Below are 6,000 nucleotides of genomic sequence, written 5' to 3'. Positions count from 1 at the left end.
TTCAGTATGCTGGGGCTCATGAAATACCCAAATACTATGTGGAGGTGTACTTGGAAAACTAAACAGAAATGCCTGTCTAATTCTCTACTATGCGTTGTAGCATCACTATTACATAAGTTTTAAAAATAAATGGAGAATTTGACTTTTCCCAGATACTCTGAAAATAATTAAAGGATATGCAGAGTAAAATGTGTCACTGCTTGGAATATATTCTAGTATTTCAGAAAGACAGTTAAAATGAGAGAAAGAGAGCAAGAAACTCCCAGTGGGCCTTAATACTGAGGATTTCACACTGATTCAAAGACAAACTCACCATTAATAGCCATCACATTTAACTCGTCACAAGAAGCAAAGTAAGAGCAAATGAATACAATCCTAGCTCATAAGCTTCAGCTCAGTATTCACAAGCCCTGATTCTCTGTACATAGTGCCAAACTGAATATGTGTACAGTGACTTATATTATATTAAATTATTTTTTTATTTTTACCTATAGCCCCTTTGGGGGGCTTCCTAAAGGCCATGGGTGGGTCTACAAAGGTTCCCTCTCTCCCTGCTGGCCTCTAGGGCCTTGCAGGGATCATTTGAGCATGTGCGGTGCCATTTTAAAAGATTTTTTTAAAAAAATGGCCACTGAAAACAAAATGGCCACCACGCATGCTCAAATGGCCTCTGTGTGGCCTGGCATGGCCTAGGGCCTCACAGAGGCCATTTGAGCATGTGCAGTGGCCATTTTGTTTTCAGTGGCCACTTAAAAAAAAAATTAAAAATGGCACCCCCCTTCAAGTGGTGTCCGGGGCACGTACCCTGCCTGCCCTACCGTAGATATGCCCCTGCCTGAGAGCGATACATGCTTCAGCTGCAAGAAGGCTGGTCCTGGATTTCAGGAGCTTGGAAGCAATGCAGTTTTCAAGTGGTCAAGCAGGGTGCTGGTAGATTGCTCAGAATGAGGTGGAGAGTGAGAGCACCATGGCTGGGGAAGTCTTGACCTCTCACTACACAGCAGAGGTCACCAACAGTTCCTGTCCATGGAAAGAGTTCCTGCTTTTAGCCCCGTGGCTTTAGCAGCAAACTCTGGGATGGCTCTTGGGCAAAGATCTGCTTGTTATGCAAAGTTGCTGGCTCTCTGTTTGGCTTGCTCAATTTTTGTAGTTGTTTCTCCCTTTGATCTCCATAGAGTCTATTCAAAATGTCCTCCCTGGGTACCAAAAAGGTGACAATTTGCTGTTACCTTCTGGGTATTGTCTTTTAATTATTCAGGATATTAGCTCAGTCCAGGGAGATCTGAATCCCATCTTTTGTTAGCTGCTATCTAGGGGAGGGGACATTCTATTTTGCCCAAAGCAAATCTGCATCTCTGAGCTGCAAATGGGCACCTTCTCTTGTCCCCAGATTTCTGGGGACAACTTCTGGGGTCCCAGAAGTTGTTAAAAGGTGTTAATAAAAGAAGAATTAAATCTATAAGTGTTTTCTTTGTGTGCATGTACCAAGAGTGGAATTTCTATAGACAGCAACTGAGCATCCCCTTTGGACATAGCAGAGCAATCATTGACAAGTATTAACATAGACTTCTTGCAAGAGGAAATGGGAGCTCAGCTCCTGGCCTCTTCCACAGACATTATCTGATAGTAAGTTAAGTTTTAGCATTTGGATAGCTGAGGCCTGGCCATTGTATTTCTTTTGAGTGCCCATTTCATAATACAATGCTGGATTGCCTCTTCCTTCACAGAGCAGTTAGCAGAGGCAGTCATGAGATCTGGGTGTCAGTTCACCTTGAGTTCAGGCATTAATTCATTCCTTAATAAAATGGAATCAGACACAGGCCTGAATGCCATATAATTCTGGGTTGGTAGCGCTGGGTCTAATGTTGGGGTCAGGGTGTCCCCAACATGTGAGTTCTCTGGGTGTGCTTTCTCAAAAGTCAGGTGCCTGGAGTGAAAGCCTGCCTGGTGTGACCCTTCTCCTTAATCCTGAGAGTGGAGGCTCTGCTGGGAAGAGAAGGCCCTCTGTTCATGCCCAGAGTCTGCTTCTCTTTGTCATCTCCTTCCTTTCACCCCCATCAGGTTTCTCTGCACATAATTAATGCATACTGCCACAACATGTGGTGATGGCCATTCGCTTGGATGGCTCTGAAAGAGGATGAAAGACATTTACGGAAGACATGTCCATCAATGCCTCCTCCTGGTTGTGGTGCCTGTATGCTGCCCCCAGTTACCAGGAAGCAGCAGCAGAAGAGAGGGCCATTTAGGACCCACCTCTGGGCTTCCCAGCAGCATCTGCTGGACCCAGTGTTCCCTCCAACAGGGATTCCCTGCAATGGCCTTTGGCTGGGGATTTTGGGAGTTGTGGTCCACAACATCTGGGAATCCCTGTTCCCTGAGGGAACACTGGCTGGCACACTGTGATAAACAGGATGCTGGACTAGATGGGTCTTGGGCCTGATCCAGCAGGGCTCTTCTTATGTTCTCTGCACCACTTCCTCCTCCTCTTTCCCTTTCTCTCTCCCCACCCACCCCCTGGTCGCTCTGCACCCCCATCTCTCATTCCCCCCACTTTCTTCCTTTAGCCTTCTTTTTTGTTTGGGTCTTTCCAGATGCTGACAAATACAGACTGGAGGGGGGAAAAGTTTGGAGTGGGGGAAAACCCAGAAATCACATGGAGTTCAGCACCATCTGCTGGCAGCCTGTGGTAATCTGTGAAGCAGCTGTGAAAGAGTTGCTTTTTTTCATAGTCCTTTTGGGGGGGAAATCTCATGGATTGCTGCAGATTGCGGACAGTTGGCACTAGGAATGTAGTGTGACCCTCTCCTTCTTAGTGTGGATTCTGGGAATTTGTGCTGAGGTTGGGATGAAACAAATGTGTGTTGTTGTCCTTACTGAATATTTAACTTAAAAAAACAAAGTACAGTTATAAACCGCCTGTAGTGATAATAAGGCTTTAGGGAAGGACTAGGCGTTACTTAGAACAATTGTTGGGAGGGTGGACCTTTCCTAATAAGGAAGAGATCTGGGGGAAATCAAACCAAAGGACCAATCCAGAGGACTGGGTGGGAACTACACTCGTAGCTCACCAGCAGAAGAAGAGAAAGCTTTTCAGTTTTTTGTCTGTTCTGTCCGAAGAGTGCTTTGAAGAAGCTGCTGGAGAATTGGGAGACTGCTGCTTGGAGACAGCAGGAAGAAGACCCCTGCCTGTGAGTAGGAGGAGGACAGGGGCCAGGGCAGTTGGATGCGTGTGGGAAGTTAGTTTCCTTTATTGTGTTGCTTGAATCTGAATTGCCTGGTTCTTGAAACCTTTCTCTTGCAATCTGCTCTGTAAAAAAAAGACAATTGTTCTTATTGCCTGCCTTTTTGCTTTGAAGTGATAATCAGCCCTTGCTGGTGAAGTGTGCTACTCTTCATTTTGGGTCTGCCTTAGTCACATGCCTCTGGGAGCCTAGGACTGCTCACTCAGCCCGTTCTAGGGAGAGTCCTGCCACCCCACCCCACCCGGGAAGGGAGAGAGGCTGGTCTCATATTTGGCCTGGGGGAAGGGGAGGAAGTGGTCTTGGGCAGGGCCGTCACTGTTTGTTTGCCTCTGGTCCACCCCCCGCAGGTGATGGATTGTTTTGTTGTAAATCAACAGGCTATGCCAGGGGCTCAAGCCTCTTGGCAAAGGCACAAGGGGCTCCCAGCCATGTGGCTCTCAGCCTTGAAGTGAGCAGACTGGGGCCTCAGAAGTAGGGATGTGCATGAACCTATTTGGAGGCCCTTTTACGGGCCTCCGAACAGGTTCAATCATCGGGCGGTTCAGAGGCTCAAATGCGGGGGAGGGGGAGACAACTTTAAGGGTGGGGGAGGGTGCACTTACTCCTCCCTCCGCTCCCCTCCCCCATTGGTGCTGGGTTTGTGAAGACTCCGTCGGGGCGGCAGTAGGGATGTGCACGGAACCACGGAGGCGCGGTCTGGCACTGGGGGGAGTGTGGCTTTAAGGGCGGGCGGGGGTAGTACTTACCCCTCCCGCCACTTTCCCCCCTCCGGCGCTGCACTTTGGTGCAAAGTTTTGGGGGTGGCAAAGTTCCTCCCTGCTGCCCCTGCCCCCATCATTGTCTGGAATAAGGAGAAGTTGCCACCATGCATGCGCCCATCGCGGCACGTGTGCGCCTGTTGCCGCCGCACACGTCACACGCTGTGTGTGATGTATGTGGCGCACATGCATGCTGCAACAGGCGCATGCGTGGCAGCAACTTCTCCTTATTCCAGACAACGATGAGGGCAGGGGCGGCAGGGAAGAACTCTGCCGCCCCCAAAACTTTGCACCAAAGTGCAGCGCTGTGTGTGTGTGTGAAGTGGCAGGAGGGGTAAGTACTACCCCCCCCACCCTTAAAGCCACACTCCCCTCCCCCTGCTGGACCGCCAGACCGACCCAATTCTGAACCGGTCCGGAGGCCTCTTACATGGCCCCTGACCGGTTCCGTGCACACTCCTAGGTGGCAGCATACCTCCCTGCCGCCCCATTCCCTCGGCCAGAAGTGCTGGGTATGTGTGCGCACACTGGGCATATGCGTGAATTGCTCTCGCCCTCCCCCACCCTTAAAGTTGTCCCACCCCGGCCTTCGAAGCGGCCCTTGCCAATTCCGGGCAGAAGACAAAGGGAACATCCCTTGTTTTCAGCAAGGTGGAGTTGCACGACTGAGGATGTTGTTGTGGGCCTGGTTTTATTGAGACAGGAGTGGGAGGTGGTTGGGGGGATGTGTCTGGGAGAGCAAAAGAGTCACTGGGGGCAGTGGGAGGTATGGCAGTGGGAGTTGGGCAGGCCGTTACAGGGAGAAACAGCCCAGGCAGTTGAGGCCTGTTCTTCTTTCCGGCTCTTCTCCCAACCCTGCAGCCCCAGGGAGCTCTGGAAACACTCCTTCTAGGATTAGGGTGCTGCTGTTGAATGCCAGCTCAGTCAATGCTAAAACATCTCTCAGCACCTAAGAATTGATTGTGGTTGAGCATGCTGCCCTGGTATGTGTGGCGGAGAACTGTTTGGATGAGCTGGGTGGGGTTGGTCTCTCTCGGCTATGTCCTCTAGGTTTTCTGATCCTGCAGCAGTCCTGCCTTGAGGGTCGTATGTGTGTGTGGCAGTCATCTATTGTGAGACATTTCGATTTTCCAGTTGCCCGGCTAGGCCATCTCAGAATTTCGAGTGTTTGTCCTTGAGGGTGGGCCTGTGAGATAGGCTGGGGATTCTGCTGGTGTACCGACCACCCTGCTGCCCTTCAGTCTCCCTACCTGAGCTGGTGGGGTGGTCTCGGAGGTGGCCTTGGGTTCCCCCAGGCTTATTGTTTTGGGGGACTTAAATGTCCATGCTGAGGCCCCGCTTGTAGGAGTGGCTCAGGATTTCATGGCAACCATGGGCCTGTCTTAGCTGGTATCGGGAGCTTCCCACATGGCAGGACATACTCTGGATCTGGTTCTTGCTGACCAGGGAATAAATGATCTGGAGGTGGGGGAGTTTGAGATAACTCCCTTGTCATTGACAGATCAACATCTGGTGGGGTTTAGTTTGACTGCTCCATCTACCCTCTGCAGGGGTGGTAGCAGAGCCGTAGCAAGGTTGGAGTGGGCCCAGAGACAAGATTTTAAAAGGTGCCCCCTCACTGAAGCTCAGCTCATGAAGAGTCAGTCATGTGACTTGCCTCTGGGGGGGGGGCCCAAGGCAGTGGGCCCCAGACAACTGTCTCCCCTTGCCCTCTTATGGCCCTGGTCAGTCATGTGACTTGCCTCTGGGTGCTGTGAAGAGCTGCTCCTGGCTGCTCTGTGAAAGCAGCGCCAGCCTTCGTTTAGCTGACTGAATCTTCATATATCTAGTTATATCTAGTTTAGCTCCCGAAGGGGCTGCGCGACCCCCACTCGGGAGCTAAACTAGCATCCCCGCGTCTGAAGTCAGATGCGGGGGGCGTGTCGGGGCTGTAAGGCATGGCCCCTGATTGGGCACGGCCCGGGTTCTTTGTACCCGTTGGCCCAATGGTGGCTCTGCCC

The 6,000-nt window shown here is 51.0% G+C and overlaps 1 protein-coding gene across 1 annotated transcript in view; it reads left to right on the top strand.

Annotated features, from left to right (window-relative positions):
• The first annotated feature begins 4,237 nt into the window (after window positions 1-4,237).
• Window positions 4,238-6,000, top strand: part of NUGGC (nuclear GTPase, germinal center associated) — a 101,325-nt gene continuing 99,562 nt past the window's right edge. The window contains exon 1 of the mRNA XM_053250145.1: window positions 4,238-4,334. The gene's annotated coding sequence lies outside the window, so the exon portion shown is untranslated. The remainder of the gene's footprint in view (window positions 4,335-6,000) is intronic.

The sequence above is a fragment of the Hemicordylus capensis genome, chromosome 1, assembly GCF_027244095.1.
Source record: "Hemicordylus capensis ecotype Gifberg chromosome 1, rHemCap1.1.pri, whole genome shotgun sequence".
In the NCBI taxonomy this organism is placed as follows: Eukaryota; Metazoa; Chordata; class Lepidosauria; order Squamata; family Cordylidae; genus Hemicordylus; species Hemicordylus capensis.
This window is presented reverse-complemented; position numbering and strand designations above follow the sequence as displayed.